The following is a 22884-nucleotide window of genomic DNA, read 5'->3' on the forward strand; positions in this document are numbered from 1 at the left end:
CAGACGCTAAATGTGTATTCGAAATATACATAGGGCAGGAATTACAGACAGTAGGATAGTAAGATAAAAGACAGGTCTGCTTCACACTTCAGTGCGTAGTTGACCTCAAAAGCAATTTCCAAGTAAACCCAAAGTAACCCCAGAGTGGACCCAAATTTTCAAAAAGAAAACCCAGAGTAAACCCCAAAAGTTAACCCGGTGTTAGGTTGGGTCTGATCGATACTATAGAGCTCCTTCTAAAGAAGATTAATAGAGTCCAAAAATGGCCATGACCATCGAACCCTCTTAAATGTTCTCCCACAATCCAACCCCTTAAGGCTATTTTTTATTAGTTGTTTTTCAAAACCCTTTTTTTTAATTGGACTGTAGATCAAAAAACATAAACATTAAAGACACATTTTGATACAAATTTATACATATTGTAGTATTTTTTTTAAATTTTGGTCAGTCGTTCTTGAAAAACAACTAATAAAAAAGTGGCCCAATATACAATGAAAATGAACCTTGTTATTAGATTACATGCTTTTATTCTCTGTAACAAATTCATTCTTAAACAAAATTTAAATGATTTCAAATAAATATATTTCAGACATGTTCATTTTTAGAAGCTAAATTAATTATGATAATTTCTATGTACATGTAGTACTGTGGAATCATTTTTATTTGTGGGGGTCAATGTCCGTTGGTTACCAAACTGTTCCTAGTTCATGGGGAGGTAATTTCTTCAGTAGCAAGTTCTATTTTATCAATAAATACTAAATATTTGCTTGTGTATACATTCAAGGGGATGTAAATTTGTGTACAAGGGTTACTCACGAAAGCCATGAACATTGGTCCCCCACAACCACGATGATTCCACAATATAATATGTACTGACTACATACAAAAATAAACATTCACATGCAATTTTAAATTCAGCTTCGATAAAATTTCCCAAAATTAAATTAAGTTATATGTATGGACTGAAAACTTATCATTCCAATTTATCAAGCATGCAGTTATTATAAATTGCATGAAAGTGTTCAACTTCAAGTTGCATCTAGTATGGGCCATGGTGATTCTTTTCCATTTGTATTCCATTCATATCTTTGGTATTATGTCCAACTCTTTTCTTGAGATTTCCTAAAAAGAAATATTACAAACATTTAAACATGCATAGTATTTTTACATCAACTTTAAAACAATAACTAGTAACAAATACATCTATTAAAAAATAAAATTCTAGTTTTAGTCAATGTACAAATAAAAGGCCTTGTAGGGGTAAAAAAAGAAGAAGAGTATTTAACACTTGTACATGCAACTGAACTCAGGTTTTCAGTGTAATTTTGAGATTGGCTAAACATTGAGTATAATTGACACATGTTCTTACATGTAATTATATGTATATACATGTAAGATCGATGTATGTATACATACATGTAGTTGTATCCCAAACAGCAGAATTGTAGATGGTGAGATTATAAATTCAGGGATTCGGAAACTAACACAAAGTAGGAAACCTGACAGATGTTATCTTTTTAATCAATTTACTGTAGATTCCTACATGTTATTAAACACAAGGAATTGATATTCGCATAAAATGACACGAGAAGCACCCAAAGCGGATTTTAAAACCTCACTATTATTTTCTGAGAGTTTTGAACTTTAAGAAATTAGGATAGAAGTTATTTTGCACTAGCTATTAAATACACAACTGCAAGATCATGGAATTACATGTAAGCTAGTACTCCCATAAAATAAGAGGGGTTTGCATTAATAAGGAATCAACGGTATATATTTGAAAATACCACTAGATACAAGGTTTATTTTGAAATATTAACCAACTAAAAAAAATTTCCGATACAAGTTTTTACCAGTATACAAAATATCAGTTCTAGAATCAAATTAAGAACAATATAAAAGAAAGAATATAGAATGGTATTATATTGTACATTTATGTAATTGTATCATATTTGATACTTAATACTAGCTTTATGTATAATTTGATACAATATTGTATGATATCATATCATGTGACATAGTAATTCATTATATATTGTTATACTTTCATATTAAATACTGAAATCTGATTGGTTAAGACGCAGTTCATAATATTTTCTATTACCCTCAGCGTTAGCAACGGGTAACATTAAAAATTGTTACATGCGCGAAAATTATGCGCGTACGGTTCGCTGTAGAATTCACGTTATTCCTATATGCAAGCAGTAAAATTTTCTTAAAAATTAAGACATTCAGTTTAACAAAATAAATAGTGCCTGTTTGGGAGGATAACAGTTGAAATTGACACCCCTCCAAAACCATTGTCAACCTCCCAAACAGGCACTATTTATATAATACAATATCAAATTAAAATATACTGTATCATATCCGATACAATAGCGGGTTTCGAACTCTTGCCACTAAAAGCATTGTGTCTTGAAGCCCAAAGCGTTACTGTTATGCTACAGCATCCGATGATGCATCTGACGGTATTTATGTATATAAAACGTAGAAACTTACGATTGACATCAAGCAATTGAAATTATCAAAAACATCTCATTATTGACGATAATTTTATAAGTTATATAAGTTTTGATAAACTTTTGAATAAATGGATTAAACAATTTCGAAAGAAATTCAACATGAGAATCACAAAAACGCTTTTTTGAATGACGCTTGATAAAGAATGTACCAGAACAAAATTCAATGAGAATTTGTCTGCTAAACATTTCGAGTTTTCTTGGTAAGGTGAAACGTTTCTCGTTTCTTAATTATAAAGAACATAATCCTTTGTTGATTTTTTTTAATTGTACAACAACTTGTTGATTAAATAATCGATGATTTTGAAATCAATTGATTAATTTGAAAGAACAAACGCTAGCTTTTCCGGTGATTATTTTTGGGACAGGACAACACTCAAACATCACAGCTACTTGTAGCAAAGCACGTCAGTATATACAACACTCGGCATAATAATTAATAACAATAGTGTTGTGTTGTGCATGTAACTATGCCTAAATAGTACCCTAGTCAGGGTTTGATACATAGTGCACTCGCCTCCGGCTCGTGCACTATGTAACAAACCCTGTCAGACTACTATTTAGGCATAGTACATGAACAACACAACACTATTATATAAATATTATATCATATCATACAATACTATACATAACGATATCATGATACAATATCATATCATAATGTACAAACATTTGATACAATATCATATTGTATCATATTACTTTTTACAATATAATAAATAATATAATATTGTATCATATAAACAAGATAGTGTATCATATCATACAATACTATATTAAAGGAATCATGCTATATCATTTAACAGAAAACACATCCATCAAGCAGTTTGAGTGAGGTAAGAGCTTTTTTAAGCATCTTTGATAATGGAGATCAGGCTCTGAAGTTACCTCTGTGATTCATTTATATTATAGCTAAATCAACTATGCAAGCTATAACATGTATCTATAACTAAAACATGTGACCTGTTCCAAAAACTAAACTTCATCTCACATCTAAAACCTATGGCTCAGATTCAGCATTCAAACCTGTCAGGTGAATCAGCATCATAAGACACATCATCGATACAATTTTGGTGAAGTTAGGACCAGTAATAAATTACAAAGATATATTTTTCAGCATCCTTGATAATAGAGATAAGGCTGCTTCCTCTGCGATACATTTATATTAATAGTTAAATCAACTATGCAAGCTATTATCTATAAAACATGTGATCTGTTCCAAAAACTAAACCTCATCCTGCATCTGAAACCTATATATATGGCTCAGATTCAGCATTTAAGGCTGTCAGGTGCATCAGTATCATAAGACCCATCATCCATATGATTTAAGTTTGGTGAAGTTAGGAGCAGTAATAACTAAGATAAAATCATCAGAGGGCCACTGATCCAAAAACTTTAACCAGCTATTAAAAATTAATCTCCTCCAGCATCCAAAACTAAGGCTCAGATTCAGCATTCAAGCCTGTCAGATGCATCAGTATTACATGTATAAGACACACCATCCATGCAAGTTTGGTGAAGTTAGAACCAGTAGTAACTTCCCTTACCAAAATATAAGGCCTCTGGCGAACAGTTGCTGCAAACTTGCGGAGAGTTTGCTGCAAATTTGTGACAAACAGTTGCTGCAAATTTGCGGCAAGTTCAGAATTCGTATGCAAATTAGCTTCTGGCAAACTGCTTGCGGCAAAGTTGCGGCAAGTTCAGAATTCGTATGCAAATTAGCTTCTGGAAAACTGTTTGCCGCAAATTTCCCGCAAGTACAGAATTCGTATGCAAATTATCTTCTGGCAAACTGTTTGCGGCGAATTTGCAGCAAGTTCAGAATTCGTATGCAAATAAGCTTCCGGCAAACTGTTTGCGGAAAATGTGCCGCAAGCTTATAGATAAACATATATAGCAACTTTTCAATATTACAACAAGAAAAACAATTAATAAACGCTTATAAGCATTTAATAATGAGTTACTAATACATGTACTATGCTTTTCAATCAATTTACAAATAACTTCTACTGGTGATTAACAAAGATGTTTAACTTAAACAGTTGCAGAAAAATTAGCGAGAAAGGACACAAGTTTAAAATTATTAACTTTAAATTTTACACATTTTATAAATTAAAAAAAAACCCCACAAAAATGATGAACAAACCATAATGAAATTTGACAAATAGTACTCAACCGTTCGGTGATGACTGATGATTTGTTGCTGCAGATCGATAAACTTGAATGCAGTTTGATCACAACATGCATGCACAGATGAACTCGGACAAAAGTTCACAATGAGCGAAGTTCAAACCATATAGTTCACAATTAATTTAAGGTACTTCACTACACCGAGACTTATACTTTTTAAGACACTACGTCACAAGATGGCGATTTACATGTTTTGTTAAACTGTTTGTATCAATCAATTCAGATGTATACCGTCATAGCTCAGTGGTTAAAGTATCAGGCTTGTGAACCGCAGGTCATGAGTTCGAATCCACCTGGGGCTTTTGTTCATGTTTACTGAATGAAATTTTTGAAAATATCATTTTTTATCTAAAATTGCACATTTTTTCGCCTATTTGACATATATGCTTCTTATCCATCATGCTTTTATCAAAATCAAGCAATTTTCTGCTGATTTGAGAAAATATTTCAAGGTGTAGTGAGGCACCTTAAGCCCTGCACGGTCACTGGTCATATTACAATTAATCACGGCAATCTTTAAGGCATTCTTGATGTCTTTTTTATGACAGTCTCCTGTATGTGCTCTCCGATTTAATTTCACACATAAACAATATCACACAAATAGCCGAATATCACAATAATGTCCACAATGGAATGGTCAGACTTCAGCACTGTTGTTTATATGCTTTTCTACGTATTCTTATACAAATTCTGTCTTCACTCTTTTTTGGTTGCATCATTTGATCATAAAATCAGTGAGATAGTTGTTCATGCATCGTTTTCTTTAGGTCTGTGTAACCCGGTCACCAGGGCAGACACCTATTGGGAGGATAAATGGATTTCATATAAGAACAACTGTTTTCAAGTTTAAAGCAGTTTCTAAGAAAAACAAGTTAACCTATCATACACTTACTCAATCTATTAATCTATATAAAGCTACAAATTTGCACTAGGCCTACTCTAACTCTGACTATGCGAGTAGAACATGAATTCTTTTATTTAAGTAATAAAAACTGTAATCATATAAAATGTAATTATACACTATGTAATGATAATTTCCTAAATTTGGCGTTGTTAAAATAAATTTTAAATTGAAATTATTTGTTCATGGCGCATCACAACGATGTCAATAACGAGCGTTTTGCTTGATTCGACACCCGGCATTGTCATAGGGACGGCCTTAAACTATTTAACTTACTATAAAAGATCACAGTCTTTCGTTTTATATTCCAATAACTGTTTAAACTGCCATTCAACGAATATATTTTCATTACTTCACTTACTTTTTCAAAAACGTGCTCAGGATGGTGCATGCAGTGGCCTTGCCTTTGGTTTTTAGACTCGATTCATTCACTTAAATTCGTCTTCTGTTTAGCCGTGGATTTTCCAAAAGTAAACACTCCATTGACAATGTTTCTTTTACCTTGTGCACAGCCATATTGATATTCCCTTATTTCCATTCATTTTACCATCTCAGTGAAGGCATACAACATGGCAGCATCGAATGTGAAAATTGGCGGCTAGCTATTGATCGACCAATCAGCGCGCGCGTAGCTTATTATTGAAACAAAAGTAAAAGTAGAAACAAACACTGAACAGCATACGGAAAATTCTTCAATCTTCATGATTCAACAGCAAGCGGTTTAGATACTCAAATCTAAGTTAACTGAACGTAAGAAAAAAGAATATAGGATAACAAAAGAACAGACAGGTTGGTGTTCACATAATACGTGGGGTCTGGTCTGCATGAGTGGAGTGGGGGGGGGGGGGGGGGGGGGGTCAGTAATGAAACATCATGCGATTAAAGTTGATCTTATTTTCGTTATAATAGAAATTTTAATTGAGACTATCTAAGAATAAAACTTAAATCCGAAAACATTTATTAAGGTCTTCCGTTTCCAACGGAAGACCTTATAGTGATTGTAATGTTTCTTATTATTATTATTATTATTTTTTTTTGTCCGTTTTTTGTCCACAAGATTTCTCAGAGATGGCTGGATAGATTCTCTTGAAATTTTCAGGACTGATAGAAAATGATAATATCTCTAGGCGTTTTTTTCATTTTTTCAAAATTCACTTCCTGTCGTCCGTTTCCTGTCCCGCGACAAAAAGCTATGGACAATGAGATCTCAGAAACGATAAAGACTTGAACCTCCAAACTTTGAGGGATGATAGACCTATAGTTGTAGATGTGTTTAAACTATTTTGTTTTGTTCGTCGTAACTTCCGGTCGTCACCGGTAGCTCTTCAAAAATTATGCTTTTACGCATTTAATATATTTCTCGGAGAATTGAAGTATAAGTATACATGCTTACATATGTCATCTATCCGATGATTAATAAACATAAAAATTCTACTTCCGGTGAGATATCTCAAATATCTCATGAAGCCTTTTTTAAAATAAATGTTTGAACCCCGAGATCTCAGAAACTGTAAGTGATCAAGACACGAAACTTACAGGGATGATAGACATTTGATAGAAGATGTGTTTAACCGTTTTTTATTTTGTCGACCGTCACTTCCGGTCCACACAGGAAGAGTTCAAACAAATCAAGTTTTTTAAAAGTTTAACCAGATTTCTCAGAGATGGCTGGATGGATTTTCTTGAAATTTTTAGGACTGATAAAGAACGATAATATCTCCAGGTGTTCTTTTCATTTTTTCAAAATTCACTTCCTGTCGTCCGTTTCCTGTCCCGCGACAAAAAGCTATGGACAATGAGATCTCAGAAACGATAAAGACTTGAACCTCCAAACTTTGAGGGATGATAGACCTATAGTTGTAGATGTGTTTAAACTATTTTGTTTTGTTCGTCGTAACTTCCGGTCGACACCGGAAGCACTTCAAAAATTATGTTTTTACGCATTTTATTTCTTTAACACAAAATTGAAATATAAGTATAAGCGCTTTCATATGTCATCTATCCGATGATTAATAAACAAAAAAAATTACTTCCGGTGAGATATCTCAAATATCTCAGGTACTCTTTTTAAAACAACTATTATTACAGCGAGATCTCATAAACTGTAAGTGACCAAGACACAAAGCTTACATGGCTGGTAGACATTTGATAGAAGATGTGTTTAACCGCACTCATTTTGTCAACCGTCACTTCCGGTCCACACCCGAAGAGTTCAAACAATTCAAGTTGGTTAAGAGTTTAACTGTTTTTGTTTGACAATGTAAGACAAATTGATAGCCAATAAAGTCCTGTTGTGTAATGGTTAAGAAATACAACTTTCATTTTCATCAAACACTTCCGTTTGTCCGTTTCCTGTCCCGAAACAAAAAACCTTGATTCCTAGAGATCTTAAAAACGGTGACGACTTGAATAATCAAACTTTGTGGGATGATAGAAGTATGTATGTACATGTGTTTACACTATATTGTATTGTTCGGCGTAACTTCCGGTCGTCACCGGAAGCACTTCAAAAATTTGTTTTTTTTCCAAATATTATTCATTTTACATAAAAAGAAAATAACAGTATACAATCTTACATATGTCATCTATATAATGCTAAATTAACAAATAAATTTTACTTCCGGTGAGAAATCTCAAATATATCTGTGTAACTTTCATCTTTACAAATTTGATGTCCGCGAGATTTTTGTCTCTGTAAGTGATTCAGACCCGAAGCTCTCTTGATTAATAGAAATTTGATTGGGGATGTGTTTAATGGGTTTAATTCTGTCAACTTTAAGAACCGGTTCTTACCGGAAGGGTTCAAACAAATCATGTTTTTAACAAGTTTAACTGATTTTATTGGGATTTTCATCTAGCCTGATAAACAGTGATGTACGCTAAGCAAATGTACGAGAAGTACCAGCTTTTGTTTTTATTAATCACTTCCGTTTGTCTGTTTCCGGTCCCGACACAAAAACTATTGTTTCAAAGAGATCTTAAATTTGGCAGAGACGTGAGCAACTAAACTCTGAGGAAGGATTAACTTATGATTGTACAAATGGTTAACATTTTTGTTTAAATCGGCGTTGCTTCCGGTCGTCACAGAAAGTACTTCAAAAATTGATTTCTTTTTCATCCTCGTTGTTTTACATGTAAGTAACGTCTGGATATATCATTCACAATAATTATCATATCCACTTCTTTTTCTATGTCAGAGAAGCAATGTCTTACAGTTAAATTGATACATGTATATCAAAACGGAAGACCTTTTTGTTGCTTTTGCAACAAGTGTCTAGTTATAATTTATTTTTTCTCTTTACAAATACACAAAATTATAAAAGCAATTCAAAATTATAATTGATAGTCTTAAAGTTGTGCTGAATGTGTATATAAAATTGTATAAGTATTATTTCTGGTAGAGCTTTGGCAAGCTCAGGAAGAAAATAAAACAGAGAAAAAACAAGAAATGTTTGTGGTAAGATTCTGGCAAATTTTGAGGAGTTTGCCAAAAGTTTGCCACTACTGGCGAAGAAGCTGCAAACATAATTGGGTGTTTGGTAAACTTCTGGCATAATAAAAGAGGTTTACCAGAAGTTTGCTACTACTGGCAAAGATCGGCAAACAAGTTCTAAAGTTTTCTGGTAAACTAATCAGTTTGCCAAAAATTTCCGGCAAGTTTGCTGCAAATTTGCCGCAAACAATTCATTTTGGTAAGGGTTAGAAATGGCTATCAAAGGGCACCAGCACCAAAGACTTACACCTGCTCTACAAACCTTAACCTCATCCAGCATCTGAAACCTTAGTAATGGCTCAGATTCAGCATTCAAGCCTGTCTGGTGCATCAATGTAGCTCAGTGGTTAAACATTTTAAAGTACATGTATCTGCAGGCTTGTGAATTGCAGATTGTGACTTTTGTTCATATTTACTGAATTAGGTAATCAAAATTTTTAAATCATAATTTTTCATCAAGTATATTACATATTTTTTTGCCCATTTGTCAATCTTAGACTAATATCAGGGGTAGAAACTTCTTAAATATACAACTTGCAAATAATTGCGTGTACCAAAAATGAACCTGTATGAATTTGCTACGTACTTTTTAGATTAAATCTTAATAAATTAATGTAACGTTACCAATTAAGCAAGCTAGCTACCTTGATCAATTTAACTAAAATGGCATATTAAACACGTTAAAATATGTATATAAAATACGTACCTCATAAGTTGATGTCTAATCCAATATCAGTCGCATGTTGCTATATTATTGATAAATTGTTTCACACTATTGATGAATCTTGACACTGTATGATTCTTAAATCTGTATCAAATTTGCATCCTAATCAATGCATTTTTGTGTATATATAATATTCAACTTTTTGAACACACTGAATATCATCCACACTTTTAACTGGTGAAATGGCTTTTTAGTTCTTTTATTGGAATCATTTTCTTGATCCTTCAGCATGTCATTTTTTTAGTCAGTTTCCTTAATTTAAAAAATCCACATCAACAAGAAAAGGTTGGTTACAAGGATTCCATGATACTCTGTCAATTATACTTCTTCCATCATCAGGTCATGATGAAATTCACCTCCCATCACACAGCTATAGATATGGTCCTATCGTCATATCCCCAAGAAAACAAATAGACTGGTCTGCTTATGTTCCTACAAAATAAATTGAAAAGTGTTTTTTTTTAATACTCGGTATCTAAATAATAAAATTACAATTATATTACTTTAATTATATGAATGATCTCCAACAAAAACCAATATGTATAGGCAGTACTGTGAGTATGCCCTGGATCAAGTGTTTATATATTCATGTGTCATGCATCACAAGAATAAACATATGCTACTCAATAACTGTAAAATAGTTTCTTTGCTATCTGCCCATTGTGAAAAGTCATAGAAACCATTCACTGGCAGCATTTGATTTCCCTCATTTTTGATCTCAGAACACCTCTGTTGTAAACCCAGTTGCTATGTTAAATTCAAAGTCTGATGATTGACTCTAATTTGTTTACCATCAAGAAAATCTGCATTACCGACAAATAAAGTTTTCTTTGGTACAATGTATAACAAGATATCTACAGTATTTACCGACTATATTCAGACAATAGGTGTATAATATTGTCCCCCTTGACAGAAATTATTTCCCATGGCTTCACCTCAGGATATATAGTTACTGTCTCAAGAGACAATAAACTTTTTTACCTTAATTTTCATTGCAAGTAAATGCAGTCACACTTCGTTATCTCTAACTAGATGGGACTGTTTAAAAACTTTGAGATATCCGAGTATTCGAGATATCGAGGGTAATACACTTAAAAAAATAAGTGGTTGTGATTTACAAATCACTTCGACATATCCATAATTGTATTTGAGATATCAGTGTTCCAGATATCGAAGTTCAACTGTAGGTATATTTTATCTAAACGATTTATTGCTTTCTTTGGTGCTTCATTCTGGCTATGAAGGTATCTAGCGTTGCAGAAAAAAAATACATGCTAAGGCAAGTTGTGTTTTTTATCAGCAATGCTAGGCTGTGTTATAACTTTCACACAGTACCTGCAACATATTTTTTTACAATCCTATCCTGTCTTATCCTATCCTGTACAGTTTATCAATCCCATTGTATCGTTCGTATAATTATATAACCTTCTATCGTGCGTTAATCCTATCCTATCGTGTGTTAATCTTATCAGCTTTATATATTGTTCAACTCTAACAGTTTTTCCATTTATCCGATCGCGTTAAACCTTTGGTACCATTTTACATGCAAGTACTTTACTTTGAAGTTACAAGTCGTTCAGTGCGCCGTATACGATAAGTTATCAAACAATTAATATACAATATACAATCCAGCATTATATCATACAAATTTCTAAATTCTTTAGACTAAAATTAAATAAAATATTACATGTAAATCACATTTTAAGCAATGGAAATGAAAGATTAATGTAAGCAATCAAAGTTCTTAGGAACAAGGTAACATATTTACCTATAGGTTGAATATATTAAATCGTACGCAGTGTATAACTGATCAGTAAGCATTAACTTGTATGTAATACAATTCGATCGTTATTTGATGCATTCCTTTTACAAAAAGAAAGTATTTATAAACGATTTTATACTTATTTAAAACAAGAGTTTCATTTTAAGGTTCTAAGATCTTCAGCCTCAAAGTATTTTTTTCATATCATAACAATGATATTTTTCTATCAACCTTTATAAATGAAATAAAATGAATTTTTAGATGGTGTCCATGCATTTTACAAAGTTATTGCAATTTTGCCTAGTATGATGGATATAATAAAATAAAGAAAAAAGTTGAGCTAAAAAAAAAGTACTGGTGCATCAGTGGCTCTAACTCTTTACCAAACATGCATGTACATGTATATTAGTGGGAGCTAGTGCTCCGTGGATCCACTACGCCATGAAGCATTTAGTTGTGTGACTACCCTTACAGAATTGCAGCAGATACTGCAAAGGCAGTATATGCTGCAACAGTGCTGCAATTATACTTAATATCTACTGCAAAAATGAAGTATATTTGCAGTACTTATTAGCATAATGTACTGCGCACCAGTATATGCTGATAATCGACTGTAAATATACTGAAAATGGGCTGCAAAAACTTTCTGTTAGTGACACACAATTACATATGCTGCATTTGTACTGCCAATAGGCTGCATTTCTACTGCTTTATCTTTATTAAGAGATACTGGTATTAAAGGTTTACTGCATTTCTACTGCCTTATCATTATCATTCACATATGACTGCCATAGGTGTACTGCATTATCTTTATCATTTAGATACAGTCATCAAAGGTGCTGCATTTGTACTGCATTATCTTTATCATTTAAATACAGGCATCAAAGGTACTGCATTTGTACTGCATTAACTTTATCACTTAGATTCTGAAGGTATACCATATTCCGCAAATATTACAGCTCATGTACACTATGATCTGATGGCTTGTGGGAAATGCAAAATACATGTGTAAAAAAAACTGTTTGTTCCAACACTGAAAAAATATACTAATAGACATGATCGATGCTTCAATAATAATAAATCTTTATAAATCTTTAAGTTCATATTAACACGTTAGTAAAAACATGGTCAGTCAGTAGCTTATGTACAACCTTCGAGATCGAAAGATGCATTCCGTTAGAATTTGCACTCCGTCGCGAAATGTTATTTATAAGTGAACGGCATCACTGTAGCACATAATTCACCTCAAAGACGTTATCAATCTGTTTCGAGAATATTTCTATGACAACTGGTGTCGAGAATGCATTAGCTTAGAAGCGATTGAAACTACAGCAGTTGTCACTCTTATTCGAAGAGTCCGCCATTGTTTATAAGGTGTCAAGTCAATTCGTCGCCAATACAAAATGAATACGATCTTTAAGATGGAAAAAACTTAATTTAAATTTAAAGTAAAATTTAAAATGAAGATACTACTTACAAAAAATAGTGCATAGTTTAAGAAACAAAGTACGATATTATATTTATTTGAGTTCCAATTATTTGATAGTTTTCAAAGACTGCAGGTTCAAAACATGAAGGGGTTAAAATTATACGGACACGACTTGTGTAAGCTGCGTACTAAACAACTCGTACGTTCCTTCAATTCTTATGGATTTGATTCTGAATATTTATTAATGACATCGTTAGTACCTTAAATTCAGTCTAATTAAAAAGAATCAATTCATTATGATCAATTAATGTTTTATATATGTTCATATCAAACCGAATCGAAAAGTCCCAATTTATCAGAATATATTGTCACCGTGTTGTTTGATTCTATAACGTCATTTCCGCCTATGACTACGCACTTTTAAATGAAGCAGACGGATCTTCAACATGTGTTATGGAACATTAAAAAATCACAATGTTGCAGCAGGTGTAGCGAAGAAAGGTAAAATATTTATGTTGAAATCACCTTGAGTGTATATGAGATAAATGTAGTTACTTTAATGGAACAAATGAACAGTTTTTGTCAAACATTTCGAAATGGCGATTTTGAATTTTTAAGTTAGATTTATGGCAGTAAAATTCTTTTATATTGTATAAAGTTACAAAGTTATATACTATAGCTACAAAGATAGATGGATACATGTGTACAAAAAGAAAAGAAAGTAAACACAATAAGTAAAATCATTCTCTCTTTTTTTTCCTTTAGAACTAATGACTCTGCATGATCATGAGGAAGATGCACTTGATGCTGCAATATTGATTGTTTTAAGGTAAGCAAAATAAATGATTTCACATTTGTATTAGATTTAAGCTTTGTTAAAAATCTGAGTTTGCATCAAAAGAGGGTTGAGTCATTAAATCGTCTAAATAATGAGTGCTATTTTGATATGATGTTATTATTCTAACAAAAGATAATAAAAATTCCATTAGGTACATTGAATTTGAGTAATAATTGTAATTTATCCTTAGTATCAAAGGCTTAATTCAAATTGAAATTTTGATATACTTCTGCATGTAGCAAAGTATGAAATTGTATCCATAGGGACTTGCGAGTTCAACAAGTGAATGCTCCTTAGCTAAAGGGCAGAATACCCAGCTCAAAAAGCCCTGCGAGACAACTGGAGGTGAAATATGCAGAATGGATTAAAGAAAATGACATTCTAAAATGCAGTAAGTTAATAGATTAATCATTTCAAATTGTATATCAATGCAAAATTTTTCTGTAAATTGTACAAGTCAAAGTTAAGTTATAAATTATTTAAAATACAATTTTTTCAGGGTTTTTTAAGTTTGACCTGTTCATTTTAAATATTAAAATTGTGCACCTTATTTTTTTTTCATAACTTTCATTTTATAGTTATTAAAATTCTATTGGTTTTAAAGAATCTATGGAATTATAAAAGACTGTTTCTTCTGTCGTATCACTTGATATCAGTATTGTGTATGTAAATGTAAATCTAACGCTTTTTATACCTCCTTCAATGCATTTATAAAAGAGTTCCATCTGTCATTTTCATTTTTTTGTCTCTCTGTATAAATACAATTTTTAAATGGCCTGCATTCATTTTAAGAAACACCTTAGACCTAACATTTTTTAAATTAATGATGTTTTAATTTAGATATATTATTTTCATTAATTTGTTTGCAGATTTTTCAGCGCAGAACTGAGAAGTCTTGCGCTACAAAAGGGGACCTTCACCAAGCAGTGGCGGTGAAATTGACCAAAGGACCAAAAGCGGGAAAGTTAACTGTGCAGCACAGCAATGAAAGTTCATAAAGGCTTGTGTATATACTGACTATTACACATTATAAATTACTGCTTATACTATAGATAGATTTACTGTAATAACTGTAGTAACTGAAATAACCTGAAAGTTTTGTAACGTTTATACAATTATCATGAGTATTGCGAATATAGATATATTTGCAAACTATTTGTAATTAAGAGTACATGTATCTAGAGTAATTAAACCTGAATATATTACTTTAGTTGTTATGAATAGTTGTTGTATTCTACAAAGGCTGCCAACCATATTCACAGTATATCACTATATGTCAGTAGTTTTGCTGTCCTACCGGCCGGGGTACATGAAATATCTGAAGCAAGCTGCATCTCTACTGCCAACCAAAGCTTCCATATTTGGATACACAATGCTGCTGTGCAGTACTAATTTAAATATTTGAAACATGCTGCAACTCTACTGCCAACCAAAGCCCCCATATTTGGGTATAAAGTACTGCAGTGCAGTACTAATTTAAATATTTGAAACATGCTGCAACTCTACTGCCAACCAAAGCCTCCATATTTGGGTGTACAGTACTGCTGTGCAGTAGATATTTGAAACCCACTGCAACAGGTCTACTGCTTAGCAGCGCTATTTAGTACTGCAGGCCAGTAGACTGTAGAGATATTCAAGAATTCTACTGCAGGGCAGCATATACTGCCTGGCAGTATATACTGCCTGGCAGTCTTATTTGCAGTACAATTGCAGTCTTAATTAACATATTTGAAACATACTGAAAGTCTGCTGCTTCATTGTATTTTTCCATTTAAAAGCTCTGCAGTACATTTGCAGCACTACTGTAGCTCTACTGATAGTCTACTGGGATTTTATACTGATAATGTGCTGCATATGTACTGCATATATGCTGCAATTCTGTAAGGGTAATGGTTATACTAGCCCACTAGTAGAATACAGTACTAATTAACATTGTGTGTAAAAAAAAGTCAGATTTATGGTACAAATAAAAGAAATCCGGATAATTAAGAGTTATCGAACATATTGCTGAGGATCGGAGGTTGTTTTCTTAAATAAACCTGCTATTTTCCATGTGATTTGATGTCGAGATGAGATATGTTTGCGGTGATTGGCTGGGGTGTTTGGTAATGAAAACAATGTTACCAATATTGATAAATTATTGATCATTTAAGCTCATATTTTTCCTTAATAAATTTTAACTTGTTATGTTTGTATATTCTATAAATGACGCAGCTAGGATTAACAACTCAATAAATGTAAATAAAATTCTGTACAGTAATTATAAGGTATATTGTGAAGAGCATTTGAAGCAATTATGAACATCATTAATTTTATCTTTTCCTATCATGAATCAATCCAATCGTATCATGCGAGTATAATACTGTTCTACCGTGCGTTATAATCCTATTTAGAATCTATTATGCGTGAATACTATCCGTCTGTTAATCTTGTAAAAAATAACGTTGCGGGTATTGTATCCACATGACTCAGCACCAAAGAAAACATTTTATTGTTTAGAAATAGCATCCAACTGAGATCATCTGATTTGATATCGGACATGATATACTGTTTAAATCACATGAACGTCTTATATAATTACGTACCTTTTTTGTAATCATTTTATATTTATTTTAATGATTCCTTTACAATATCTGCACAAAATACAGTGTTAGATGAAAAATGAGTAACACAGAAAAATGAAAATACCAAATGCTAGTTATAACTATGGAATTTTTATAATAACAAATAGAATTTAAAGACCTTTATGACTATCAGTAGTATAAATTGGATAATTTAATCCTGAAACAAGGTTAGCTTTTTAAATAGCTAAGAAAGTCAGCCAGCGGAATTTTTATTTTTTAGGTCCAAAGAGAATACACAATCTATTAAAATACAAGATAAATAGTTTCCAGAACAATAATAATATGCGGGTTCACTTTTAGTTTGCATCTTTATTTTTATATGGCTGTACATGTAGGTGAGGAGATAAGCGTGTAGTGGTGAAAATGCAATGTATGACTGTGCACCTACTTAATGCTTAAAGTTAATTGTCACATTGCAAACATAGCTCTATGAATTTCATGGTCTCGTCGCAAACCACTACCAATATATTTACTTTCCAATCTCACTAAGAGGTCGGGAAGATATACGGTACACAGAGTCTGGACTGTGGCTGCAGACAATTCCCATTGGCAGTCTTCCGATGCGCAATTTGACCTAGAAACTGACCAGTTTCATAACTTCTTCGAATTTCTCTAACACGAACTGTCTATATAATTCCTTCCCAGAATACCAATTTACGCAAGCTCAATTGAAGTTTCATCCTAACTTAATTAGTCAGCCCGCGGGCTGACTAATAATAACAATTGGGTCATTGACTAAGATAATTTAAATATCTCTCTCTTCTCTCTCTCTCTGCTGCTACCCTCCCAAACAGGCTCTATATAATGTTCATTTATCATTTCATAGGGATCAAGTCATTTGCCATTATAAAAATCTTTAGTTACAGTTGTATCATATAAACCTTTCAGCTAGGTACAATTAGCTCGCCAATTTATTTGTTACCAATGAAACAAGATTTTATATAAAAAGGTTGAAATAAGGAATGCTATATATGTATATAAATGTATATATGTCAGAGGTGTTAAGTATGAACAACATCATTAGACAATGTTGCTTTAGAATATGTTTACTTTCTTTAATTAAACAAATGATATTGGAATTTCATTTTTTCTGCATTGGATACTCGAGTGACCAGTTGAGTGTGTTACCAGTAAATACAGCTTTAATAGCTCATAAGAAACTTTATATGTTTTGGGCTGCTCATTCATCTTTGTGGAATTTATTAGGTAATATACATTCAACATGATTCAAATATAAATTTTGTATTTTCATTCAATTACTGAATAATTATTTTTTTTAAAACAATGATAATACCAGTTATGTAAAAAATTAATATGTGATGGAAGATATCAAAGATGACGTTGTAAATTGCTAGTAAACAGAAATCCACGGACCTGGATCTGGCCAGATCACGCTCGGACGATCACTGCAATCAAACTTCATGGGTGCGATTGCTTCAAACTTGATTGACAAGCGGCATTATTTTGAAGTTTGTACAGGTAAAAAAGGGAGCGTTTGTAAAATGTTCGGCCTTTAAGTGACCAGCCGACTGAGTCTAGTGAGCAGCTGACATAATTAATCATTGACTCTTGCCAAGAAGGAAAATCTGACAGTATTTTAAAACAAGTACTGGCGTGCGACCAGTTCTCGTCGAGTACCATTTCTCGCCAGTACATTGTGACGTCATTTTTCGTCTATAATTTTATGTGTTGATAAAATGACGTCACAATGTACTGGCGAGAAATGGTACTCGGCGAGAACTGGTCACACGCCAGTATATGTATAAATTGCCTAACCCATGTTCAACAGCTGTTCAACATGTTCAAAGCATAAAAAATCATGTTTTATACACAGATATCTTCTATCAAATATGATTTAGGTCTAAAATATTAAGCCTTGAGGTTGAGATATGCTAACCTGTTAATGGATAAAGTTAAATCATGATTGGAAAATGTTTAAATTCATTCTGTTTACCGATATTTTTTAATTTCACATTTACCAAAACCTGCAATTTCATTACTCATAGATCATGCATGTGAAGAAGTTTGTCTTGCACAGTTCAACATGGAATATATTATATTAACTGTTATTCCCTAGTAAAAAATGCAGGAACTTGAACAGCTGATTAACATATATCATAGTATCAATTATTATGCCTTCTGTCAGTTTGTCACTATATATTCAATACTTTTTTACTTTCGCATAGTATCAAAGGATTTATATAGCGTAAGCATACTATGCCGAAATAGAGCACGGCAAATATTTTCAACGAAAACCTTTCAAGCGCCGACAGCGGGGTTCGAACTCACGACACTAAAATCATTACAGCTTGAATCCCAACGCGTTACCGCTACGCTAAATTAGACGTTATTATAACCAACTGGTATTTATAAATATAAAACGAAGATATATACGACTTACATCAAGCAATTTAAGTAATTCAATTTTCCAAAAACACTTCATTACTGACGGTAATTTTAAAGTTAAAGTTTTCTATAAACTTTTGAACAAATTGATTGAACATTTTTCAAAGAAATTCTACAGGAGAATCACAAAAACGCTTTTTTAAATGACGCTTGATAAAGAATGTTCAAGAAAAAAAATTCAATGAGATTTCGTCTGCTAAACATTTCGAGTTTTCTCGGTAAGGCCAAACGTCTCTCATTTCTTGAAAAGAACATAAACCTTTGTTGACTTTTTATTGTACAACAACTTTTTGATTAAATAAACAATCAAATCAATTGATTAATTTGAAGAAGGAAAAAAAACGCTCGCTTTTCCGGTGATTATTTTTAGGGACTTGTCAACACTTGAACGTCACAGCTACTGAAAGCAAAGCACGTCATTATATTCAACAGTCGGCATAATAATAACAATAGTGTTGTGTTGTGCATGTACTATGCCTAAATAGTAGTCAGGGTTTGATACATAGTGCACTCGCCTCCGGCTCGTGCACTATGTTTCAAACCCTGACTACTATTTAGGCATAGTACATGCACAACACAACACTATAATAGCGAGCGAAGCGAGCTCTAAGAACCAGAGTGCGCGGGAAAAAGAACGAGCTAAACCTACAGTTCATCAAACAAATTTTTTTGTCTACGTCCCATAATGCTCTCTAATGTTTTCACCCGTGGTGCTATGCCAAAAATGGCCGACTTTTAACTCATAATTTACAGTGACTTAAAGTTTGAAGACACGTTTTGAGTACCGCATATGCTATGGCGAGACTCAAAAGATTTGTTACATGCTTCTATACCTCCGTATTGAGTCGAGAAACGTAAACAAAGACGAACAAAGTCATGGATGATGTCGCAGTGCACCCGTGCTATATTTCCCGCGAAATTTAGAGGTGGATCAAACATCTGTAATGCGTGTACTAGTTATTCCAGAATAGACTGCGATACCTGCCTCATTGACGGATGATTTGATTTTAATTTTTTTTAATATAGAGATTTTATGTATATATATATTAGCAAGAGCCATACTTTACTGTCATAACGATCCATTTTTAAGTTTATTGTGCATGCATGAGTTGGGCGGAAATAAACAATAGGACATTTTGAAATAAATAAAAAGGAATAAAATGAAAAAATAAACAGTTAAAAAAAATCATGTATATATTGCATATAGTCAGACCATTATATTTAAAAGTGGGAAATTACACCTACAAACAGGTACCGGGCTCTCTCTCTCTCTCTCTCTCTCTCTCTCTCTCTCTGGGAAGGGGGTTGCGCTGTATGTATCATAACCATTGAAATTAGTATATTTGGCATACTTATTGTAGAGCAATACTCTTTCAAAAATTCGTTGACGTTCGTTGATACCTAAATAAACTATAAGTTGACAATGATGCAAGGTATGTGTAATTCTTGCTGCGCTCGCCATAACGGTAGCACCGTAAAACATATTATAAGTATGTGTAACAGCTGAATATTGTAATCTGACCGAGTCTGACCTACTTACGTTGCGAATGTAAACATGGCACCCGTCCTCCATCCCTAAATAATACACGAAAGTTCTTCATGATTTTCACTTTTAAAATAACCAGAATCCACAGTAACTTGTGATGCTATGGTCAACTGACAGTTTTCTCTCCCGCTGGACAGTGGCGGCGTTTCTGACGAAAAAAAAAATAATTCGTACTAGGGATGTTTCCGATATGTAAACAAACATGGGGATTGATATAATAATCAACTCGCCATTAATTCACAATATAAATCTTGACATTTAAATAGATGTAAATCTTTTACTTAATAGCATTATGTTAAAACGAATGTTTGTTAAAAGATTCGCGAAAATTCGGGCTTACAAACTATCGAGCCATGCACGGACCCCGCATTTTTCCACAATCAGGGGTGTAAGAGAATTTTTTTGTGCAGTGGGAGTAAAAGAGTAAAATTCAATTAAAATGCAGAAATTTCCAGAGGTAGAGGGGGGACCCCTGATTCACTGTAGATCCGCGACGCACATGAATGATAGCCACAGTTAACAACTACAATAGGCTAAATTTTAAATAAATAAATGAATATAAATATATCTACATGTATTAAAAAATATTGTGAAATTAGTTTGTGAAATTAGTAAATTAAACGGTTCCGTTTTCTAAACATTCCCATGATGCATTTTGGTTTGTGTTTTCATTTGCCCAAAAAGAAATTAATTTTTTTACTTTGAATATTTCTATTACTTTGAAAGGAGACCGACTCTGCTGGTGTAAATAGGAGAAAGTGCATAACTTTCTAAGATAATTGGTTTGTATGGAAAATTATTTGATACTGTAAAAACCAAAAACTTGGACAAAGTAGCTTTAAGGATTCTATATGACCAATATTTCTTTGAGATGCGTTAGAATTCATGATACTAACTAAAGTTTAAAAAAGCACATGTTTTTCACTATAATTGATAAATTCTATAGTTTCTGAAAACAAATAAATATCAATGCCTTTATATTAATTATTAATGATATTAAAATAAATGAACATGTTTGTATATTCTTTTCTGGTACAATATCAGTCACAGTATGATAGTGTTTTATTATTTATTTATTCAGGGGGGAGGGGCAGGAGGGTAGATGTCAGAACTTTTGTTAAATAATCCAGTTAATATTCTGTTTCTAACTCTGTTTTATCTTTGCTGTTTCGTTTTTAACACAAATTAACAGTTATCAGGGTTTGATACATTAGAATTTGTTTAAAAAATAATTACATTTTGAACTCGGCGTTTAATATGTAACCAAAATCATGGCTTGATATATGTTTATATAACTAGGATTTGTGAGCTCTCTATCACTTTATAATCCGACGAATGAATCAATTTTTTGCTGGCTATGAAAACTCCTCAAAGAAGTATTCTAAACATCAAAATAGGAAAATATTTGGCTAATGTAATGACCATGCCCTTCAAACAGCACATTTTCTCTCGTTTGTAACTGAAATTATGGAATTAGTGTTTTGTAATTAAAAAAATAAAGAAATACTTTGTATGGTATATACTAATCTAATCGAATAAAGAATTTGAACTGGATAGAAAGATTTTAAACGATAGACTAAGCACAATGAAACTATAGATCAATATAATCATAGAGAGTATGTAGGTTTCAAAACATTTCATTTGGATTTGTTTACGTTCGCGGGGGTGTTAAGGAAGCATATGGGCAATTTAGAGTCTTATTTTGACTGTTATATTCAAAATCGTGAAATTTAATAATTATTTTGAATAAGATCAAACACTTAGTATTATCCTTTAAAATAGATGTCAGTGCAATAAAATCGGGTTGTACATAACTGCCAAATTGGTGCATTATCACGTGACAACTATAAATAGCTTACGTATATTCCTTAACCTAAAATGAGATAGAACAACACTACCCTGCGGTTTCAAAAATAAAATAAACATAACAAGTGAAAGCAAAACATCTTAGTTTAATCAAAACCCCTGCTAGAATTCTTTGTTCTTCCTTATTAAAAAGTTATTTATCCGGTTCTCGAAAAACCTTCCCAACTTTTTTATAGTTTGCACGGAAAACGGCAAATTGCATCAAAACAACACACAACATGGGATTCTAGCAGCTATTTTCAATTTAAGCATTGATCAAACTAACGATACGTATAAAATTTCAAGTTCAATATATACGGGGTAGTGTTGTTCTAGTCGGATTTTTATATCGTAAACAACGACAGAGGAAAGCCTGGCCGAGAAATAAAAGCAAATGTACATACCTTTTAGCGAATGATTGATAAAACTAACATCTCCCCAAGTATTCTTATGTTCAATTCTCAATAAATCACACCACAATACTTTATTAGAGTTCTTAGATTAGTTATATTTTGAATATGTTTACAATGTTTTCCGATCAAATTCACACGACATTCAACTTTTAGTCATGACGTAATCAATGTGTAAATCTACGTAATACAAACTA

General features: G+C 32.5%; 2 long non-coding RNA genes across 3 annotated transcripts; one reads left to right on the plus strand and one right to left on the minus strand.

Annotated features, from left to right (window-relative positions):
* Window positions 1-504: 504 nt before the first annotated feature.
* On the minus strand, window positions 505-20951 carry LOC128172500 (uncharacterized). The gene is made up of 3 exons (XR_008242264.1): window positions 20427-20951; window positions 9810-10259; window positions 505-1122 (listed from the first exon to the last, which is right to left on the minus strand). It is a non-coding gene; the product is annotated as an uncharacterized LOC128172500 (long non-coding RNA).
* On the plus strand, window positions 13335-15278 carry LOC128172521 (uncharacterized). Of its 2 annotated transcripts, XR_008242289.1 has the most exons (4): window positions 13335-13519; window positions 13784-13847; window positions 14120-14247; window positions 14726-15278. It is a non-coding gene; the product is annotated as an uncharacterized LOC128172521 (long non-coding RNA). The 2 variants fall into 2 exon arrangements; XR_008242288.1 differs by having other exon boundaries at window positions 13335-13847.
* Window positions 20952-22884: the final 1933 nt, after the last annotated feature.

Source organism: Crassostrea angulata, chromosome 2 (assembly GCF_025612915.1).
Source record: "Crassostrea angulata isolate pt1a10 chromosome 2, ASM2561291v2, whole genome shotgun sequence".
NCBI lineage: Eukaryota > Metazoa > Mollusca > Bivalvia > Ostreida > Ostreidae > Magallana > Magallana angulata.